The following is a 23603-nucleotide window of genomic DNA, read 5'->3' on the forward strand; positions in this document are numbered from 1 at the left end:
CTTTATTTATTTATTTATTTTATTTTGAGACAGGCTCTTGCAAAGTTGCCTAGTGCCTCACTAAGTTGCTAAGGTTGGCTTTGAACTTGGAGTCCTCCTGCTACAGCCTCTTGAGCCTCTGGAATTATATAGGTGTGTGCCACCATGCCTGGCTATTAATTTTTTATAGAGAGGGGGGGGGAGGGAGGAGAAAGAGAGAATTTTAATATTTATTTTTTAGTTTTCGGCGGACACAACATCTTTGTTTGTATGTGGTGCTGAGGATCGAACTCGGACTGCACGCATGCCAGGCAAGCGCGCTACCGCTTGAGCCCCAGTCCCTGGCTATTAATTTTTATATATTGATTTTACATTCTCCAACTTTGATAAGGTCAGTAATTAGGTCTATTAGTTTTTGGATATTCTTTTGGACTGTCTATATTGATAATTATGTTTTCTATGAATAAACAGTTTTGCTCCTCTCTAATCTATATAAATATTTATTTCTTTTCTGTAATTTACATTTTAGCTAGGACTTCTGTCCTGGTTAATGTTGGATTGGAGTGGGAAGAGTGAATTCCTTGTGTATGAATGGGTTCTTTGCCTGTTCCTAATCTTAGTGGGGAATCATTTAGTCTTTCACCAGTATATACTAATTAGCCATAGGTTTTTCATAGATACCCTTTATCAGACTGAAGAAGTTCCCTTCAATTTCTAGTTATTTGTGGGTGTGTGTATGTGTGTTCAATCACGAATGTCTGCTGCATATATCACACACCTTTTCTGCATCTATAGATATACACAATTTTTTTTGGTTAGGCTGTTGATATTGTGGGTGGTATTGTGTTTAACAGTGTTGAATCTACCTTGCATTCCTAGACTAAATTATATGTGACTAATATATATTATTCTGTTGTATTTTATGGGCAGAAAATTTGGATAGATGCCATGAAGTAGATGGCAATTCCTTAACCATGTGTTTGTTGCATAGGTCATATTCTCTTCCATCCTAGTTAGGGAAAGTGCTCATCTTCTTGCCTGTCATGTAATATACTTTTGCTTCATCTTCATTTGATCTTTAGGTCATCACAAAAGAGCCAGGGAGAAGGTTACAAAGATAGTGTATAATATGCAGTGTATACATTTATCTCATTTATTAATGGGAAATTGAGGTGCATCAGGTAATTTGTACCACCCAAGTCTTGAAGTTAGTAAAAGGCAGAGTTAGTATTTAAGTTGCAGACTTTTTGGAAAAAATCCAGTATTAATCCAGTTTATACTGTTTCCTTTCTCTGAAAGTGAGTGGATGTACGTGTGCATTTGTGTGTGTGTGTGTGTAACAGAGAAAGACAGATTTGGAAAGAGAAACAGTTTTATAGATTGCCATCTATGCATCTGGGCTTTTAGGTACCTTTGGAAATCAGCTATGATATTTACTTGTGACACATTTGTGTCTCTGTTCTACATTTGTAAAAATTGAAATGTAAAATATTAACATGGGATTGTTTGCTTTATACATGCAGTATGCTCAATATAATAGTGTTTTACTATCATTATTGATTTTCTACCATTAAATGCATTTGATAACTGCAAATAATTAATTTGGTTTTTTGAAAAATGTCAAATGAAACTCAGAATGATTTTAATAGTTGTTCACGTCTTTTGCTGATATAGTGTAGACCAAGTTACTTTGTATAAAAATATACAGTTTTCTCTACTTTTCACTCTTCTCTTTCCAAGTGAGAGCAACACTGATATATTTACTAAATGTGTTTGAAAGATCCTAAAAACACTACTGAGTGCTTTGAGCCTTGGCCCATAGGAGTAGAGATGCCATTTTAGTCCCTTAGTCATGTAGATCTGATAGTTTTTGACTTTTGAGACTATCTTCTCTAACAAACACAAACCACTTCAGGCTGTGTTGAGGTAATGATTGTTTTTTCGAGTAAAGTTATTTTGCTTATCATAAATAGGGCCCAAGAGCTTTTATGTGTTTCCTCAGTCAGGGAGGTAGGAATGGAAAAAAAAAAAGGTTGATTCTTAGAAAGTGCATTAAATTACCCTTTAACATTAAATTACTAACATTAAATTACCCTTTAGAGCATAGTACCTTTGGGATAGTTGTTGTTAGCTCGAGCTCTATCAACTGATACCCTTGTGGGAATTGATTCCCATGATTATTTGATTTCATGGTGGTACCCTTCCAACCAAAGATGTGTTGCTTGGCATATGAAAATCAATTATAAGCCAGGTGTGATGGCGTGCACCTATAATCCCAGGGGCTCAGGAGGCAGAGATAGGAGTATTGCAAGTTCAAAGCCAGCCTAAGCAAAAGCCAAGTGCGAGCAGCTCAGACCCTGTTTCTAAATAAAATATAAAATAGGAATGAGGATATGACTCAGTGGTCTAGTGCCCCTGAGTTCAATCCCCAGTATTCCTCCCCCGCAAAAAAATCAATTGTATTTGGAGAATTTTTTTATGATAATTGTATTTAATTTTATCTACTAATGATGTGAGACAGTTCCAATAAAACTGGTTTTTAGCTTTTTCACTGAAGAACAATTTTAGAGGAAAAGCTTATTCAGGAGTTAGGTTCAGAGGTCTCAGCTCCATTCTTTAGGCTTGAAGTGAGGGAGAACATGGAGAATTTTTGAATAATATCACTATCCCTTGATGTGGAAAATCAGCATTCATCAGTCTTTATTTGGAGTATGTTTCTTCTAGCCCTGAAGCTCTTACATAATATGTTAAGCTTCAATTTCAAACTGATTAATAATGACCTTAACAAGCTGATGTTGAAGTGAATGTGATAAGAAAGTTATGTTGATCAAATTTGTTCAGCAATCCAGATGTCTTTGTGTTAGGATGATATTTGGTTTTGATCTTTTGGATTTGTACCTCCCGTCCCCCAGTGATATATTCATATGATGAAGTGTGATGTAAATTGTGATATAAATTTGTAACATTTATTTTACTGTTTTCAAAGCATATTGGCCACATCTTCTCATTTACTTTTTACTTTACTTGGTACATTAGTTGAGGGTAGGTCTTATTTCCATTTTATGGTGAGAAAAATAGACCCCAGAGATAAGTGTTTTTTTCACATCACCATTAGATATTGAAAGAGTATTCAGAACTTGATTTTGTCTTTTGCCCTTTGTTCTTTTTATTAGACCTCTGATCATTGAGCCGGATCTGGCTCTCTAAACTTCATCTATCTGGTAAACATTCAAAAACTAATGTGTAATGAGCACCCTTGTCCCCACAGTTAGGATCAACAGATGTGATTAGATGTTCATCTTCAGAGGAGTTTGTGAAATAACTAGTTGGCAAGAGACAAAATTTTGGGAGTAATGTCTACCTTTCATATGTGTAACTGTCATTTTCTAGATTGACTAGATGGATGTTTCCAGTGTCCAAGTGGCCATGTCCAAAGGCTGTTAATTAAATTTTAATAAACTATTGGGCAGTGTGGTGAGGCCCAGCCTTGTAGATTTAGTGGGGTTTCTTGAGGAGTTACTTTGTTAAACACTGGGGAATAGGGATTAAAATGAAACAAAAATATGATTTGATTCTTCAGAATCTCACAAGCTAGCAAACTAGATGAAAGAATATATAGAGATGCTTCTGATTTTGGCTTCATCTGGTTCTTCTTCTATTACACCAGTACAATAGTTTTTTGAACACATGCCTGAAACTTTCTGGTGGCTTGCTATTTCTTATAGAATCGAATACCCTTTCTTATCAGGACATACAGGGTGTTCTCTGATTTGACCCAGCTTCCTCTTGCTTGAAGTGCTCAAAGGTGGCCATAATTTTTTATACCTCTAGTGTTTACTTATGCTAAGTTGCTTTTTCTAGAATGACATATTAGTCTGGATCATCTGGAAAATAGATACTCAGGAAAAACCTGGCACAGAATCATTGGGGAAAATGCCTGTGGAAGAGACAGTGGTGAGGGACTGGGAATAGTGGGAGTGCCATCAGTTCATGATGCAAGTCTGACCCCTAGTGAAGGGGACAGAGAGGTAGTTAGGTGGAAAGGTTTTAGACTTCTGTTTAGACTGCTGTGCAGTCTAGGAAAGGTTCAGCAAAGCTGTGAGTGAGTTGAGAGTCATCTGTCAGTGGTGTCCTGTATCCTCCAGGAGCAGTTCTTAGTATTCCTGTTGTATTGAGTGATTGACTTGATGTTTGTGATGATCAAACCTACAATAGGGTGCTTCAAGTCAATCACTCAATACAACAGGAATACTAAGATAAGGTCCTTGATCAGTTGTGCTCTTAATAGTCAGAGGCCTTAAAGTTGCGTCTTCTTGGTTGTCATAAATGCCTTTTCTTCTTCCATTTGATTCTTTCTACCTTTCCTTCAACTTTAAAAAGTTTCTTCTTTCAGAAAACTTCCTTGAAGGATAATCTCAGAATGTCCATGATGATCATACTATCTACATTGATCACCCCTAATCTTTGCCTGAAAAATTCCTCGTATATTTGAATTGTACATCTACCACTTATTACAGGACCAGACATCTGGTAGATGCTTAGGAAATATTCGTTGAAATAATGCATGGGAAGGATGTAGGTAGATCTAGGGAGAAGATAAGTGAGGCAAAGTGAACTGCTTGAGCATGACCATAGATGGAGAAGAATGAAGGATTTATTCTGTATTTAAGAAATATGTCTTTTCCTAGTGGAAATCCACATATAGTAGAATGAAATTCAACCCCTCTCACCCTGCATAAAACTCAAGTGGATCAAAAACCTAGGAATTAGACCAGAAAACCTGCACCTACTGTAAGAAAATGTAGGCCCAACACTCCAACATATCATCTTAGGAATCGACTTATATAATAAGACTCCTAAAGCATAAGAAGTAAAATAAATCTTCTTCATGGCAAAGGAAACAAATCAAGAACAGGAACAGAGATTCTATAGAATGGCAGAAAATCTTTGCCAGCTGCACCTCAGATACGGAGTTAATTATCAAGATTGATACAAAGAACTCAAAAAGCTTTAACACCCCCCAAAAGAAAGAAAGAAAGAAAGAAAGAAAGAAAGAAGGAAGGAAGGAAGGAAGGAAGGAAGGAAGGAAGGAAGGAAGGCAGGCTCAATCAAAAAACGGGCAAAGGATGGGGGGGCTGGGGTTGTGGCTTAGAGGTAGAGCACTCACCTGGCATGCGTGAGTCACTGGGTTTTATCCTCAGTACCACATAAAAATAAAACAAAGATATTGTGTCCATCTATAACTAAAAAATAAATTTAAAAAATGGGCAAAGGAACTAATCAGATACTTCTCAAGAGAAGGCATATAAATGGTCAACAAATCTATGAAAAATGTTCAAAATCTCTAGCGATTAGAGAAATGCAAATTAAAACTACACTGAGGTTTCATCTCACTCCAGTGAGAATGGCAATTATCAAGAATACAAGTAAATAATAAATGTTGGTGAGAATGTGGGAAAAGGGTGTGCTCATACATGCTGGTGGGACTGCAAATTGGTATAACCATTCAGGAAAGCAGTATGGAGATTCCTCAAAGAACTAGGAATGGAACCACCATTTGATACAGTTATCTCACTCCTCAATATATATCCAAAGGAGTTAAAATTAGCATACTATAGTGACACAGCTACATCAATGTTTATGGCAACATAGTTCACAGTAGCCAAGCCCTGGAACCACCCTAGATGCCCTTGAACAGATGAATGCATTAAAAAATTGTGGAATACTACTCAGCCATAAAGAAGAATGACTTTATGACATTTGATAGCAAATGGGTGGATCTGGAGACTATTGTGAAATAAACCAATCCCCAAAAACCAAAGGTTGGATGTTCACTCTGATATATAAATGCTAATCCACATTAAGGGGTGGGAAGAGGATGAATAGAAGTACAGTAGATTAAATATAGGGGAATGAAGGGAGGAAAAGGGGGATGGGTAAAGGAAAGACAGTGGAATGAATTTGACATATCTTTCCTATATACATATATGAATACAACACAGTGAATCTCACCATCATATACATATGCAAAACTGGATCCTAAATAGAATAAGATGTATTCCATCCTTGTTTAAATATATTAAAATAGATTTCTACTATCATGTATATCTAAAAAGAACTAATAAAAAAGAAATATATTTTTCTCTTTTTAAGCTGTCATTTTGGGGAAAGTATATCATGATGCAAAAGAGTGAGGGAAAGGAGTGTGTTCCTGGCAGTTGAAAATGATTCATGCTTGAGAACTTCGTTGAAAACAATGTTTGACTATTTCCTGAGAGACTTCTTTCCTGAGAGGAAACAGAGTTGATGGAAATGGAATTTTACTGCTGCCAGGAAAAGTATGATAAAGATCAAATCTCATACAACTACTACTACCAGAATAGAAATTTCCATAGAGCAGAAAGATTTCAAAATCCCAGCTAATGGCTCATATGTATTTAGTATTCAGTGCTGCTGAATTGTAATTCTGTAATGGAATTTGACCAATTTTGACAATCCAGTTTGTAATGTATGAATTAGTGAAGGCTCATTCATCTTGACATTTGCTGACTCTACCAGATGTTGGTCATATTTTTGATGGAAAGGAACAGAAAACTGGCCAGGATCCCAAATCTCAGCATCACTGCCAGCTGCCTACCATTGCCACATGTTGTCATTGGAAATAAAACACGCTGCTTAGGAAAAGGCCTGAAAAAAAAAATCACTCCTTATCAGCAGCTTGGGATTTGGCCCTTGTTCACTATGAAACGTTCTACTTTTGTGACCTGGGTTGGATCAGATATGAATAAGGAGCTCCTTTTTGCCCAGGCCCGAGTCTTTCTTATGAGGTCTCCCTCATGTCTTATTTCCCAAGAGTTAAACACTTGAAGGGAAGTTTTCTTCATTTGTAATGTGGAGATGAATGATGGCACCTATCTAGTGGGCTTGCTTTGAGGTTTCAGTCAGAGAATGTGTGGTGAGAACTTCAACTGTTTTTGAAATAACGTGCTCAGTAAATGCTATCAGGATTTTTTTTGTTATGCAATAGGAGTCAGAGTATAAAATCTTTATATTTTCAGTTGAGCATTATCAAAGTTGTTCATGCATTTATCAAGCATCTGTTCTGAGATAATGCAGCATGAGACTCTTAAGAACCTGGATCACCATGGCCCATATTGTAATTCAGTTGCTAATATTCATTTCTTATCTCAAGTGAAAAATTTGTAGATAAGCAATATTGCTTGCTTCTTGACTGTGTTCTAACCTGGTGTGGAATACTTTCTGTGGTCTTTCTCATCGATCTGGATCTCTCTCTTCTCTTCTCTTCTCTTCTCTTCTCTTCTCTTCTCTTCTCTTCTCTTCTCTTCTCTTCTCTTCTCTCTCTCTCTCTCTCTCTCTCTCTCTCTCTCTCTCTCTCTGTCTCTCTCCCTCTCCCTCCCTCCCTCCCTCCCCCTCTCCCCCCCTTTAAATTTCTTTTACAATTGTTCTCTAGGTTTCATATGCCTAACTTTAAAAAGTCCCAAACATGTGAAAATAAGATATGTGTGTGATACATATCCTTTTCCTTGAATACTGATGAACAGGTTAGAAAACTGTTTGACCTAATAGTTTTTGCCTTTCTTATCTGTTCTTCACTTTTAGTGAAATAGTTCACATGGGATATTATTCCTTTAACTTCTGTCTTTACTACTAGAAGAGTTGATAATTTCTCCATGGATCTTCTCCTTTATCTCTTTTATCTCTTCTCCTTTATCTCTTTTTTATTAGAGCTTTATGTTTATACATAGTAGTTGGGTTTATCCTGATACACATGCACAGAAGTTGATTTCAGATCATGATCCTCCATACACATTGCTTAACCTTCTTCCTTCTTTCTTTTCCAAGTATTGCCCTGTTACGTCAAGAGTTAGTCCTTCCTCATTTCTCTATCCCATTTGAAAGCTATAAACATGAATTAAATTATGACTGATAAAGAATAGACTATTGGGGCTTGGTTTGTAGCTCAGTGGTAGAGCACTTGCCTTGCATATATGAGGCACTGGGTTCAATCCTCAGCACAAGGTAAAAATGAATAAATAAAAATAAAGGTATTGTGTCCATCTACAACTAAAAATATTTTAAAGAAGAATAGATTATTACTGTTGATATAGATGTATATCTTTAAAACAAAGGAAAGCCATAAATTAAAAAGATATGGGGAGAGTAGCATTTGAATTCCTAAAAGTATCTCATATTCAATATGTCTAAATCTGCAGTTGCTCACTGTTTCTTCTCTAAGCTTTCTTCTACTGGGGTCCCTTCAGAAGTTTCTGGCAGCCAACTCCCAAGATATTTCTCAAATAAATTTATTTCCCCCTTCTGATTTGCATTGTCCTTTCCCTGGCCCTTATCATCTTGCATCCGATGGCAATAACTTCTTTCTTCATCTTTCTTCTAGTTCCCTTTCTGCCCCAGAGTATCACAAGGGTGTGCTTTTTTATTGTAAACTGAGACAAGGTTAAAAAAATGTGAAACTTAAACACAAGGCAAATGTACTGGAAATCACCATCCAAATCAAGAAATAGAACTTAGTAGCCATCCCAGAAATCCCTGTAGATAGCTTATCTCAATCAAAAACCCTTCCTCCTTCCAAAATAACCAGTATCCTGACTTTAAAGTAGTTATTTCCTTGTATTTCTTTATCTGGAAAGTATTTATTAAAAATATCAGTCTTGGGCTCCCTTAATGCTGCTATAGCCTAGGGTTGCTGTTATAGGTGGACACTATATCTAAAATTCCCTCACTCCTCGTCATCATGGTGGTGGTGGTGGTGGTCATCGTCTTCTTTCTTCTTCTTCCTCCTCCTCCTCCTTCTTCATCATCATTATCATCATCATCATCATCAGTGGTGGTGGTATTTGGTGCTAGGGATTGAACCTAAGGCATGCTAATAAGTACATACTCTATCACTGAGCTATACCCCCAGATTCTAATGTTTGTTTTTTAAAAAAATTATTTTAAAATATTTAATTTACAAATAAGAGTTGCATATTCAAAGTATACAACATGATGATCCAATATAAATTGTGTAATGATAGTCACAATCAAATCAACTCATTAGAGGCCCAGAACTTGTTCATTTTATAACTGATCATTTGAATCCTTGTGATCAACATTTCCACATCCTCATCTTTCCTAGCCTCTGCCAACTATCTTTCAACTTTGTTTTTCTGGTTCAATTTTTTAGATTTCACATATGAGATCATATAGTATTTACCTCTCTTAGCATGGTGTTCTTCAGGTTCATGCATCTTGTCACAAGTGACAGCATTTTCTTCTTTTTATGACTTAATAATATTCCATTATACAAATATACCATATTTTCTTTATCCATTCATCTGTTGGTGGATACTGATTCTATAGCTTGGCTGTTATGAACAATGCTGCAGTGGACATGGGAATGCAGATTTGACTTTAATAGACTGATTTTGTTAACTTTCACACCTGTCCTCACAGGTTTTCTCAGGCCTACCTTTACTGCTTCCTTTCTGTGACTCCTTTTTTCCTCCCCAGTTTGCTTATCTCTGGCCATACTACATTATTCACAAGCTGCCAGATGCCTCTATGTGTTTGCAAAATACTTCCAGGTATTGGCTTCTGCTGTTTTCCTCTTTCTGGAGTTGTCACTCTTCCCATTTACACGTGAAGGCCTTTAACTAACTCAAATGTTACTGTTCCTGTGATGCGTTGTCCTGGATCCCACTTCCTCTGACATACCTGGAGCAGAGTGAATCCTTCCCATCACTGTGCTCCATGTTCATTATAGCATTTATATGTACTTTTAAAAATCATTTTTCATAGTCTCTTATATCTAACTGATTGCTTGATAAAGAGTAGGTGCTCATGAAATGTTGAATTAATGAATCCATGTAATCCATCTTTTTAATATTTATTTTTAAATTATAGGTGGACACAATATTTTATTTTATGTGGTGCTGAGGATCGAACCCAGTGCCTCACACATGCTAGGTGAGTGCTCTACCTCTGAGCCATAACCCCAGCCCAATGTCATACATCTTTAAAGCTCTTTCAGGGTGTCAATTTTTTTTGCTATTGACACTAGAAATCTTATATTTAATTATATGACCAATCTTGCTTTTCCTTACACCTTCCTATTTCACACAAAATAAAAACAGATGTTTTGTCACTTGCTGCCAATGACTAATATTGCCAATATTTGGTTTTACAATGTTTTCTTTGAAAGTGTTTGCTATTTTAACCACATAATTGGTAAAACAGCCCATGTGGGCTTTTCTGTTACCTATGCATATTTTTATTGTTTCCATGATAATACCTAATAATTATTGGTGCCAACTATGTGACAGGCACTGTGCCAAGTCCTGTCTGTGATTTATTTACTGACTACTCACCATAATCACTTATTATCTTTATTTTATAGGTTGGAAAATAAAGTTTAGAGAAGTTAAGCAAGGTCATGAAGCCAAAAATGAGTCAGGGCACACAAGTATAGGCAGTCTGCCTATAAATGTAAAAAACCCTGCTTTGAAAAAATACCATTTTGTTACTTCTTATTAAGAAGAATAATAGTTTTCAGTAGTGAGCAGTAGAATTTTGCAGTGTATCTGTTGAACTCAGGCCATCTGTGGCAATGTGTTTCCTTCCCATTCTTTAATTGGATTCTAGTCTGGTCTTTAATGTCTCAATTCCTCCTTCCCTAAATTGCTCCCTTGCATGGCCCTAACTCTACTGACATTAGGTGTATATATCTTGTGGTAAATGTGTGGTAGTTTGGTTAATGACTTTTGGTGATCCATAAATAAGTAGGTTGCTCTTCTATTGACATGTCTTCTTTCAGCACATGTATTTAGCTTATGGTTGCTACCTTAAAGGTTGTTACCACCTCAAACGTTTTGCCTTGTGCCTGGGAAGGTATGTCTTTAAAATGGTATTGATATATGTTAATTGCTGTTTCTTTCCTTTGATGTGCCAAGAGGAAATCTAAATATGAACAATTAATGAAGCAGTTAGGTAGAATAACAACAGTACAGGAATAGTCTAATAGTTGATACCACACGTAGGCCTGTGGGACTTGAAACCCAGACTAAAGACCCCAAAGTAGTTGGGTTTAAGACATCAGCAGTAGAGCCTCAACCATTTGGTGATTCATTAATGGCCATTGATTGGTGGGCAGGAGTAGTATAGTGATGATGACTGGTTTCGCACATGTTTATATGGCAGTGACAGTTTGTCCTGTTTTCCTCATTAGTGAGTCAACATTCCCAGGGCAGAAATTGTAGTCTTTCCTTTGCTCTTAAAACTGTCCCACATGTGATATTGTTCATCTGCTAGCCTTTCTTGTCCATTTTGTTATTTTAATATTTGTGTATATATGTACATATGTATTCATGCAGGCATGAATGAGGTACTGGGGATTAAACAGAGCTACTCTATCACTGGTCTACATCCCTAGACCTTTTTATTTTTTATTTTGAGACAGGATCTTTCTACATTGCTAAGGCTGGCCTCAAACTTGTGATCCTTCTCCCTCAGCAGGTGTGCACCACCACACCTGGCTTCTTGTTCATTTTAAATAATTGTCTCATTTTTATTGTTAAAATTAGCTTTTCATTTCCATAAATTGTCAAGGTTTATCAAGACTTTTGGGTTTTGTAAAACTGTTTTGGGTATAACACTTTGTTTTAAAAAAAAATTTAGTTGTAGATGAACACAATACCTTTTATTTTATTTATTTTTATGTGGTGCTGAGGATCAAACCCAGGGCCTCACACATACTAGGCAAGTGCTCTACCGCTCAGCCCCAGAGCCAGTCCTGTAATTCTTTCTTAAAACTAACAATAGGGCTGGGGATGTGGCTCAAGCGGTAGCACGCTCACCTGGCATGCGTGCGGCCCGGGTTCAATCTTCAGCACCACATACAAACAAAGATATTGTTTCTGCTGAAAACTAAAAAATAAATATTAAAATAAAAGAATCTCTATTTCTCTCTCTCTCTCTCTCTTAAAAAAAAACTAACAATAACAGTAGTAGCAGCTAACATTTTTTTGTTCCCCTAACAAATGTCAGATGCTGTTTAAGACACTTTACACACTTACCTACCTATTATCCTTGCTTTCTAGCTTAGGATACAAATGGGGTATCACTTGCAAATTTAGTGGACTTCTTGATCTACAGAAATCTACTGTATTAGGTTTTAAACTTCACTTTCTGCCTCAGGAACTGCTTTGTTTGGAAAGGGCACTTGAAATATCATCAGTGTGGTTGGGAGGGTCCTTCTGGAGATAGTGATTTTTCTCTAGGGTTAGTTATCCATAATCACTTAGGTTAAAAAAAAACACAGTTTTATTGCTATTTTTGTTAAAGTGACAGTAATATTTTCTTTATATCAATGCTTTATCAGTAACTTTTCTAAGCTGTTTCTGGAGGAAATGAGATTCAGGGCTACATGCTATTGCTGTTTCTTTTCCCAGACCACTTTCTGATATAGTCTAAGCACCATGGAAGGATTTAGTGATTGAGGATCAACAGTTTGACTCTTTTGTCAGTTCCTTTTTTTTAAAAAAAATTTCTTTTTTAGTTGTTCATGAATCTTTATTTTATTCATTTATCTGTATATGGTGCTAAGAATCTAACCCAGTGCCTCACACATGTAAGGCAAGTGCTCCACCCCTGAGCCACAATCCCAACCCTGTCAGTTCCTTATACTATAGATAAAGTCGTGTTTTCTTGTAAGGTAAAGTGTATAAACCAGCTACTCAACTTGACAGGAAGAATGAGCTAGAAGCATTTCTCAACTACGACTTTTCCTTTTTCATTTCCCATTCGTGTCCTCCTATGTCCTGAGAAAATTCCATATCAGTCTGCTTTCCATATTAATACTACAGGATTATTATTTTCAAAAGAATCCCAGTTTGGTATCCTCTAACCCCTAAGAATGTTCTTCAATGGTGCTTTTCTTTTCTTGGCTAGGCAGATCCTAGGATATAGGTCTTATAATACCTATATTTGTACAATTTTAATCTGAGAATGTGAAATTTGGCTTAATATTCTTTTTCCACAATATAAGTAAATAGTATGATGGGAGAGGATTGAGTCCTAAATTTGTTTGGTATAGTCTTTCCATGAAGGGGTTATATGGGGATGGGAAGAAATCATAGGAGAGGGAAGAAGATTTAAATTAGACAAAGCATTTGTCTAGTCATGAAGATAGATGTCAAGAATCCTCATCTGTTTTCTATTAAATTTAAAATGAGACAAATTAGGAATCCTCACTGTAGAACAATCCTTTTCATTTTCCTCTTCCTTCTCCTCCTTCAAATCCCCTTCATTGTGTCTGTTTACAGTCAGGTGTGTGAATCCTGAGCCCCCTCCCAGATACTGGGGCTCACTGGGTTTGTTTTAGAGCAGAGTTCTGCATTTTGGACAGATTGTTTGGGGATTCTCTTTCAGACCTTTTCAGAATAACCCTTTGAGAAAACTTGAATTTAAACTAGGGTTCACATATCCCCATAATTGGTCAACTACAGAGTAGAATACCAAAATGGGCATTGGTATACAGCCACATAATCCACTTATCCTCTTATACCTTTGCCCAAATGGGAGCAAATGCATCTCTCTTTGGTTTGGCAAAATCAACTTTTTGTATTCATGTGGTTACTAATCATAGCTCATTTTTTTTTGGAACCTTTATTTATTTATTTTTATGTGGTGCTAAGAATTGAACCTAGTGCCTCACACATGGTAGGCAAGTGCTCTACCACTGAGCTGCAACCCCAGCCCCCCATAACTCAGATTTGTTGAGTACTTTTTATATTCTAGTTCCTATGATGTGTACCATACACTTTTTATCACATTGAATCATTAGAAAACCTAGTAGGATACGTACTATTTTTTTTTCTTCCTCATTTATATGTAAGAAACTGAGGCTCAGACAGTTAAGACTTGCCAGAGTCACATATCTAGTTAGGAGAACACAAAGTTTATTCAGACAGTCTATTTTTTTAACTTTTATTTGTATTTTAATTTATTTATTTTAGTTTGTTATACATGACAACAGAATGCATTTCAATTCATTGTACACATATAAAGCACAATTTTTCATGTTTCTGGTTGTACACAAAGTAGAGTCATACCATTTGTGTCTTCATACATGTACTTAGGGTAATGATGTCCATGCACCCTTCCTTCTCCTCCCTCCCCTTTGCCCTATCTAAAGTTCCTCCATTCCTCCCATGCTCCCCACCCATCACCATTATGAATCAACATCCACATATCAGAGATATGGCTTACTTCACTTAGCATAATATTTTCCAACACCATTCATTTACCTGCAAATGCCATGATTTTATTCTCTTTTAATGTTGATTGATATTTCATTGTATATATATATACCATAGTTTCTTTATTGTAATCTTTGGACACAATACCTTTATTTTATTTATTTATTTTTATGTGGTGTTAAGGCTTGAACCCAGTGCCTCGCACATGCTAGGCGAGTGCTCTACTGCTGAGCCACAACCCCAGCCCCTATACCACAGTTTCTTTATCCATTCATTTACTGAATGGCATCTAGGTTGCTTACATAATTTAGCTATTGTTAATTGTGCTACTATAAACATTGATGTGTCTGAGTTACTGTAATATGCTGTTTTTAAGTCCTTTGAGTATAAACCAAGGAATGGGATAGCTGGATCAAATGGTGGTTCCATTGCAATTTTTCCAAGGAATCTCCATACTGCTTTCCATATTGGTTACACCAATTTGCAGTCCCACCAGCAATGTGTGAGTGTGCCTTTCCCCCCACATCTTCACCAACACCTATTGTTGTTTGTATTCTTAATAGCTAGCATTCTGACTGGAGTGAGAATGAAATCTTAGAGTAGTTTTTGATTTTCATTTCTCTAATTGCTAGAGATATTGAACATTTTTTCATATATTTGTTGATTGATTGTATATCATCTTCTGAGAAGTGTCTGTTCAGTTTCTTGGCCCATTCATTGATTGGATTGTTTGTTTTTTTGGTGTTAAGCTTTTTGAGTTCTTTATATATCCTAGAGATTAGTGCTCTATCTGACATGCATGTGGTAAAACTTTGCTCCCAAAATGTATGCTTTCTATTCACCTCACTGATTGTTTCTTTTGCTGAGAAGAAGCTTTTTAGTTGGAATCCATCCCATTTACTTGATTTTATTTTTTTGCGTTTTAGTAGTCTTATTAAGGAAGTAGGATCCTAATCTGACATGATGAAGATTTGGGCCTATTTTTTCTTCTATTAGACCCAGGGTCTCTGGTCTAATAACTAGGTCCTTGATCCACTTTGAGTGGAGTTTTCTGCATGGTGAGAGATAGGGGCTTAATTTCATTTTGCTGCATATGGATTTACAGTTTTCCCAGTTCCATTTGTTGAAGATGTTATCTTTTCTCCAATATATGTTTTTGATGCCTTTGTCTAGTATGCGATGACTGTATTTATGTGGGTTTGTCTCTGTGTCTTCTATTCTGTACGATTTTTCTACATGTCTGTTTTGGTGCCAGTACCATGCTATTTTTGTTACTATAGCTTTGTAGTATAGTTTAAGGTCTGGTATAGTGATGCCACCTGCTTCACTCTTCTTGTTGAGGATTGCTTTGGCTTTTCTGGGTTTCTTATTTTTCCAAATGAATTTCTTGACTGCTTTTTTGATTTCTATGAGGAATGTTGTTGGGATTTTGATTGGAATTACATTAAATCTGTAAAGTGCTTTTGGTAGTATGGTCATTTTGACAATATTAACTCTGCCTATCCAAGAACAATGGAGATCTTTCCATCTTCTAAAGTCTTCTTTGATTTCTTTCTTCAGTGCTCTGTAGTTTTCATTGTAGAGCTCTTTCACCTATTTCATTAAGTTGATTCCCAAGTATTTAATTTTTTGAGGCTTTTATAAATGAGGTAGTTTTCCTACTTTCTCTTTCAAAGGATTTGTCGCTGATGTACAGAATTGCCTTTGATTTATGGGTGTTGATTTTATGTGCTGCTACTTGCTGAATTCATTTATTAGTTCTAGAAGTTTTCTGGTAGAATTTTTTTGGATCTTTTAAATATGGAATCATGTCATCTGCAAATAGTGATAGTTTGAGTTCTTCTTTTCCTATATGTATCCCTTTAATTTCTTTCATCTATCTGATTGCTCTAGCCAGAGTTTTAAGGACTGTATTGAATAGAAGTGGTGAAAGAGGGCATTCCTGTCTTGTTCCAGTTCTTGGAATGCATTCAATTTTTCTCCATTTAGAATGATATTGGCCTGGGGCTTAGCATAGATAGCTTTTACAATGTTTAGGTATGTTCCTTCTATATCTAATTTTTCTAGTGGTTTGAACATGAAAGGGTGCTATATTTTGTCAGATGCTTTTTCTGCGTCTATTGAGATGATCATATGATTCTTAACCTTTAAGTTTATTGATGCGATGAATTACATTTATTGATATCCATTTATTGAACCAACCTTGCATCCCTTGGATGAACCCCACTTGATCATGGTGGACTATATCTTTATTACGTTTTTTATGCGATTTGCCAGAATTTTATTGAATTTTTGCATCTATGTTCATCAGCGATATTGGTCTGATGTTTACTCTTGATGTGTCTTTGTCTGGTTTTGGAATCAGGGTGATATTGGCCTCATAGAATGAGTTTGGAGGGGTTCTCTCCTTTTCTATTTCATGGAATAACTTGAGGAATATTGGTATGAATTCTTCTCTGAAGGTCTTATAGAATTCTGTGAATCCGTCTGGTCCCAGGCCTTTCTTGGTTGGTAGGCTTTTGATAGTGTCTTCTATTTCCTTGCTTGAAATTGATTCTCTTTAAATTGTGTATGTCCTCCTGATTCAATTTGAGCAGATTATATGCCTCTAGAAATTTGTTGATGTCTTTGTCCCTAGTTGGTTGGTGGCGGTGGCTATGTCAAACCTGTAGATACCTGATGTTAGGCTTTCGGGCCCTAGCTAGTGTCCTAAGATGGAAGCTGCCCCAACTAAAGATGGTGGTGGTGCTAGCGGAGATGTCCCAAGATAGAGGTGACTGCTTTTAGAGATGGGACTGAGAGGGCAGGCCATTTGGTGATGCAGCACTATGATGTGCAGTGTTGTGGAGGGCTGCTGCCTCCAGGCTCTGTCTGTTGTCCCAAGGTGGTGGCCAACACTTGAGGGGGGCTATGAAGGTGGCTGCAGTGTCCTAAGATGGAAGCAGCTGGGAGAACCATGGGTTGGTAGATGGGGAGCTGTAGCCCGGTGGCTCTCCTCTTCTAAGCGTGTGTGGTTGCTTTCTTCCGCTCTGCTCTTCCTTCTCTGAGGGGTTGCTCTCCTCTTCCCTCCCCTCGCCTCCTCTCTCTCTCTGTCAGGGATTGAAACCAGTGTCTTGCAATATTAGGCAGGTGCTCTACCACTCAGTTATGTCCCCAGCTCCCATCATTTTTTTAAGTGAATCATCCAGAAGTTACTAATTTAGAAAACTGACTTGTGTTGTTACTCAGGTATAATACTTTGATTTCACACTTTTTAAAGTTATATTTCCCCTCTTCCCTCAGGCTTTCTCTTGTCTTTCTGTGAAAATCCTGAACCTAGAAACTTTCTTTTCCTTTTTTACAAACCTTGTTCTAAAGCAGGTGATTAAATGAAAGAACAGCGTAATCATAGAAGATCCTTTTGGAAAGAAAAGTATTTGGTAAGATTGTAGGAAGTGTTTTTATGGTTGGATTTTCGCCTTGTATCTTGGGGAGATTTATCAAAAGTTTCATGTAGACAATATTACGTATTATTTTTGTTACTCTGAAAGTTACTGTAGTCAAAATTAGTTTTCATCTATTTATATGTTGCAGATGATTTCAGCTTGGTACTTATATAACTACTCGTATTTTAACAGTTGTACAATAAATAGTCCATTGTTTGGATATTCCATAGTTAAACAGTCCTCTTACGGTGGACATTTGGTTGTTTAGTTTTTAAAAATTATAAACAGCAGTTAATAAACATCTTTCTTTCTTTTTTCTCTCTCTCTTTTTAATGCTGGGGATTGAACCCAGGGCCTCATACATGTGAGGCAAACATTCTACCAACTGAACTGTATCCCCGGACCTCCTTCTATGTTTAAAAAAAAAAAATATATATATATATATATATATATATATAAGTTATAGATAGCAATAATATCTTTATGTATTTATTTTTGTGTGGTGCTGAGGATCTAACCTGGTACCTCATAGTGAGAGGCAAGTTCTGTACCACTGAGCTACAATCCCAGTCCATATGTTTTTGTTTACTTTTGTAGAATCATGCAACAGTTTTTTCAAAGAAAAATTAGTAATGCTAAGATTGAAAGTTTTATACTTTTAAGTCTAAAAATGTGAGTAGATATTATTTTGAATAATAGCAGCTATGGTTTAATGATCACTGATTTTATTTCTGTATCACAACACTATGGGGTAGGTACTGGTTTTTAACCATTATAAAGCAGCTTTATTGGGGAGTATAGTTGAATATATAAAATTGAACATTTAACGTGTACCATTTGGTAAGTTTGGGCATTTGCATAAATCCATGAAACCATCATTACAATTAAGGTAATAGGAAAGTCTAATCTATCATCTTCAAAAGTTTCTTTGTGCCTCTAGTGTGATTTTGTCCTTGTAAAGACCATTTAATGTGTGCTCTACCCTGTCAACTTTTGTTTAAAATACACAGTTCAGTATTGTTAACTATAGGTACTGTGTTGCACGGCAGATATCTAGAATATACTCTCCTCCTCCTCCTCCTCCTCCTCCTCCTCCTCCTCCTCCTCCTCCTCCTCTTCATCATCATCATCATCATCATCATCATCATCATCTTCATCATCAGGATTGAACCTAAGGGCACTGAGCCATATCTCCATCCCTGTATATTTTTTATTTTGAGACAGGGTCTCGCTAAGTTGTTTAGGGCCTTGGTAAGTTTCTGTGACTGGCTTTGAACCTGTGATGACCCACTCTCCCAATCCGCTGGAATTATAGGTATGTACTACCATATCTGGCATTACCATTGTTATTCATTTCAAATGTTGAGAATCTGTCTTATTGCCCAGGTCTTGTTATTTTAAAAATTTCAGCATAATGTTAAGGGGCGGGGGCTTGAATTTCTTAAAGGTGAAAGATTTCTAGCTCCATTTGTAAGAAGGAAAATCCTAAAAATACAAAGTATCTATAATTTAAAAATTAAAAGTTAATACCTATAAAACTATGTCTATAATATGTACACTGATTTGTTTTATGCAATATAAAATACAGAATTATTTTAGATGTGTAAAGATCCTTAACTGTTTAAAAATATTTATTTTTTGGTAGATACTTTGTAAAAAATGTTATAGGAAATTTTTTTTCGTATTGCTAGAATATTTCTTTTGGAAATTTTGCATTTTCTATTAGTGAAATGTTCCTAGTTTCTACTCTGACTCTAGCTGGATTTGTATGTGTCATCAGTCATTTACATTTGAATAAAGCATCTTTGTAATTGCATACCTCTTTGGCTGCTGTGTGGCCCCATGTGGGCTGTTTAATAAAGTTCTCAGGAATGATGAAAACAAATGTGTTTTTGTAAGTGGTAGAATTAATAGATAAAATCACTTTGAAATTAAAATCCACAGGTAACAGAATTTTTCTCCCTGAAGAAACCATTATGCTACACACATTATAATTATGTCAGATCTATCTGTATTACCATGAAAACTATAATGTCAGTCCTGTGTCCTGTTCATCTTCTCTTCTGAGGTGTTTCTGTTCTTTTAAACAAGTCAGAGTGCAGTGTATATTGCTGGTCCTCAAGAATTATTAGTTTCTGTGGTAGCTGTTTAGTGCAGTCACAGATTGTGGCAGCAGTTCCTTCCCTAAGGTACTATGTACCTAAGGCATTTTAAAAACTCTAGTATGTTCTCCATGTGATAGTGCTGCTCTGGAAGGAATATAATATAATATTATACACACACACACACACACGTGTGTGTGTGTGTGTGTGTGTGTGTGTGTTTGTTTTTCAGTGTGGTGAGAGATGACATTTCTAATATAGAAATGGTGGAAGACCTTGAGTGATTTAGTTATTTTCTCTGTATCTCAGTTTTCTCCTCTAAATTGGGGATGGCAAAACCTACATCATAGCTTTACTGTGAGGACTGTTATCTGGGATTACACAAACTCAACTTGTGCTTTTAAGATGAGTAATATTGGGCTGGGTATATGGCTTAAGCAGTAGCATGCTTGCCTGGCATTCGTGGGGTGCTGGTTTCGATCCTCAACACCATATAAAAATAAAATAAAGATATTGTGTCCACCTAAAAAAAGATGAGTAATATCATGATTAAGGATGAAAGTTTGAGAGGCAGTCTGTTGAAATACAAATCTTGACTCTGCCCCTTTCTAGCCCCTTTACCTAGAATAAGCCATATAAACCTCTTTTACCTCAATTTTCTCATCTATAAAATGGGAAGACTAATAGCTACCTACTATAGGGTTGTTATAAGGATTAAACAAGTCAACATATATGAAGCATTTTGAACAATACCTTGTAAGTCTTCAGTAGATGTTAACCAGTATTATAATTATCAATATTATTGTCTCCGTTTGTCAATTTGTTGGTATACAAGATCAATTCATGGGGCTGGGGATGTGGCTCAAGCGGTAGCGCGCTCGCCTGGCATGCATGCGGCCCGGGTTCGATCCTCAGCACCACATACCAACAAAGATGTTGTGTCTGCCGAGAACTAAAAAAATAAATAAATATTAAAAAAAAAGATCCATTCATTTATAAGCTCACTAAAGTAAGACTTTTTTATTTTTCCGATTCTGAGAATCAAACACAAGCAAATATTCTACCAGTGAACCATATTCCTAGCCCTAAACAAAAAGATTGTTGACAGCTTGGCCAGAATCTTAATCTTCTTCAAATCTTTTGAAGCTCACATATGGGTACTTAATTTAAAATGTTTATAGAATGAATTAGTTGGTGGGTGAAGGACTACCTCCATGTTTCTCAGGTAAATACCTTTTCCTCCTTCTCATTTCTTTTGAAATTGATCTTTCTCCCATGAGTAATGGTATTTTCAGCTGGACTATGTTTTCTAGAATAAAAATTTGGGATAGTTGGTCTAAAACCAGAATAGTTCAGATTATACTACTTATCATAGTCTGATATTCTGCCTCATTAGATGGTCTCTTTTCCTTCTTAACTGTGAGGAAAGGGATGATGTTTTCTTCCTTTCTGGTTGCTATCCCTTGTGCATCATAGATTCTGGGGCATAGTAGTGCTTGATGAATGATTCTTGACTTGAGCAAAGAGTACATAGTGTGATCTAGGGGATGAGTTCACCCTATATATCTTTATCTCAGATGCACACAAAGAGCTGTACATTCACACCAGTGATGCCTTCAAGGTTATTTTGGGAGCAGTGAAATAGAAACCTGGCTTATTTTAAAATGACACATTTCAGAACTCAAGTTAGGTGCAAGGTATATGAAAGGGAAGGACATTTGGACAGAAATGGACATTTGAAAAATTATCCTTTGTACAATGGGATATTGATGCTTTTCTTCAGTGGTCATTCTTTTCCCTTACCTCTTACAATCTATGTATTTTCTTTCCTGATCCCTTCCAAGTCCTCAAGAAGAAAATTAGTTTGGAAATAATTAATTAGCATTTTGCAGTCACTGGGCAAGGAGAGCTGACATCAGCAATGCAGTTTTACTCTTGCTACATCTCTTTACCTAGAGCAGCATGGGAAATACCTCTTTTAATTATAGTCAATAAAAGTCTAATGAACCTGTTTTTAAAAGCTTTTTTTTTCATTTTCTTGTGTTATTTTTTTCAGTCTTTTAAAAAATTCTTTTTAGTTATGAATGACACTGGAGTGTATTTTAATATATATGGAGTACGACTTATTCTAATTAGGATTCATTTTCTTTTGTTAAGCACTATCATTTATGCTGTATATGTTATTGATAATGGCCATTTATATATCCTTCTGGCTAAACATTTGGTTCTGTTCTCCACAAAACTAGACACATGCATTATGTAAAATTGTGTTTGTAAGGAGAGGTCAGGCTTTATTCATTCTCAGAGGTATTCTCTTTTTTACTGTTGTTCATTTGAGAGTTGAATATATCTGCCTTCTGGTAGGTAACATTATTAATGCTGCAATACTTGTCTAATTGTAGGAATATTTGACTTTTTCATGTTCAGATTTGGCATAGCATATGGATGAATCTAATCCTGGTGGAAAGCTTTAAACACATAGATTCAATCTTGTATTGTAAAACCAATATATGTACATTTAATGTTAAAAAAGGAAACTACTTGTGTTAATTGGCTTAGCATTTTTAATTTCTTTTTCAAGTTTTTAAATTAACATTAATTATACATGTTAATGGGATTTGTTGTGATATTTCCATACGTGCATGTGGTGTGCACTGATCAAATCCAGCTCCTTTTCTCCACCTCTGCCCCTAATGCACATTATACACCTGTCCTAATCCCTAGTAATCACTATTCTACTTTCAGGTCAATTTTTTTTTTTTTAGTTTCTGTATATGAGAGGAAGCATATTTGTCTTTCTGAGTCTGATTTATTTTACTTAATATAATGTCTTCCAGTTTCATCCATTTTGCTGCAGTTGGCAGGATTTCATTCTTCTTTATGGCTGAGTAAAACTCTTGTGTGTATATACCACATGTTCTTTATCTGCTCATTTGTTGATGAGCACTGAAGCTGATTCCGTGTCTTAGCTATTGTGAGTAGTGCCACAATAAATTATCTTGAAGTTTCAGTTTCTAAAATCAAAGTTAAAACATACGAAAAAGGAGCAATCACCAGTGGGTACTGGATTTCTTTTGGGGGTGATGAAAATGTTCTAAAATTAGATTTTGTTGGTAGTTTCACAGTGCTATGAATATATTAAAAACAGTTGCATTAAATGAGTAAATTCTATGGTGTGTTAATTATGTATAAATAAAGCTGCTTAAATAAAGGGTACTCATATCATTATATGTCTTCTCTACCACTTATTGGCTGGCTGTGTAGCCTTGGGCAAGTTTCTTTCTGTGCTTGCACTTCCTCATCTCTACATTAGCGGTAAGAATAATGACATCTTCCCTATGGGCTGGTTGTAAGGACTAAATGAGTAAATATATGCAAACAGCATAGAATTCTGTTTTGGGACATAAACCCTCAAATGTTAGTGGTTGTCATTATTTTTATATTGTGTATAGAGCTCAGAAGATAAGTCTGGGACTGGAGGTATACCTTTTTGTTGTCATCAGCACATAGATGGTGATTACAGCCACACATAAGGATTAGGTTACTCAGGGAGAACATGTAGAACGGTGAAGGACAGAGAACTGAGGGAAATACCAATATGTAGTATTTAGTATATCTAGGGGAATACCAACATTTATTATTTGCAGGACAACCTGATCTGACAATGGAATCTCAAAAGGAATGTCCAGGGAATAGTGGTGTCATAGAAGCAAAGGAGAAAACAGTCTTTCAGGGATAATATAGCTAATAGTGTCTAATAGTGTCAGTGCTTAGAGAAAAGTTAAAGATAGGAACTTTTCATTGGATTTGGCAAATTAGAG

General features: G+C 36.1%; 1 protein-coding gene and 1 non-coding gene across 3 annotated transcripts in view; one reads left to right on the forward strand and one right to left on the reverse strand.

Moving 5' to 3' along the window:
• Atp11c (ATPase phospholipid transporting 11C (ATP11C blood group)) overlaps positions 1–23603 on the forward strand; it is a 184566-nt gene that overhangs the window by 39940 nt on the left and 121023 nt on the right. The gene's annotated exons all lie outside the window — the stretch shown is intronic.
• LOC113185215 (U6atac minor spliceosomal RNA) lies at positions 908–1031 on the reverse strand. Its single transcript, XR_003301103.1, has one exon. It is a non-coding gene; the product is annotated as a U6atac minor spliceosomal RNA (small nuclear RNA).

The sequence above is a fragment of the Urocitellus parryii genome, chromosome X, assembly GCF_045843805.1.
Source record: "Urocitellus parryii isolate mUroPar1 chromosome X, mUroPar1.hap1, whole genome shotgun sequence".
NCBI classification, from domain to species: Eukaryota; Metazoa; Chordata; class Mammalia; order Rodentia; family Sciuridae; genus Urocitellus; species Urocitellus parryii.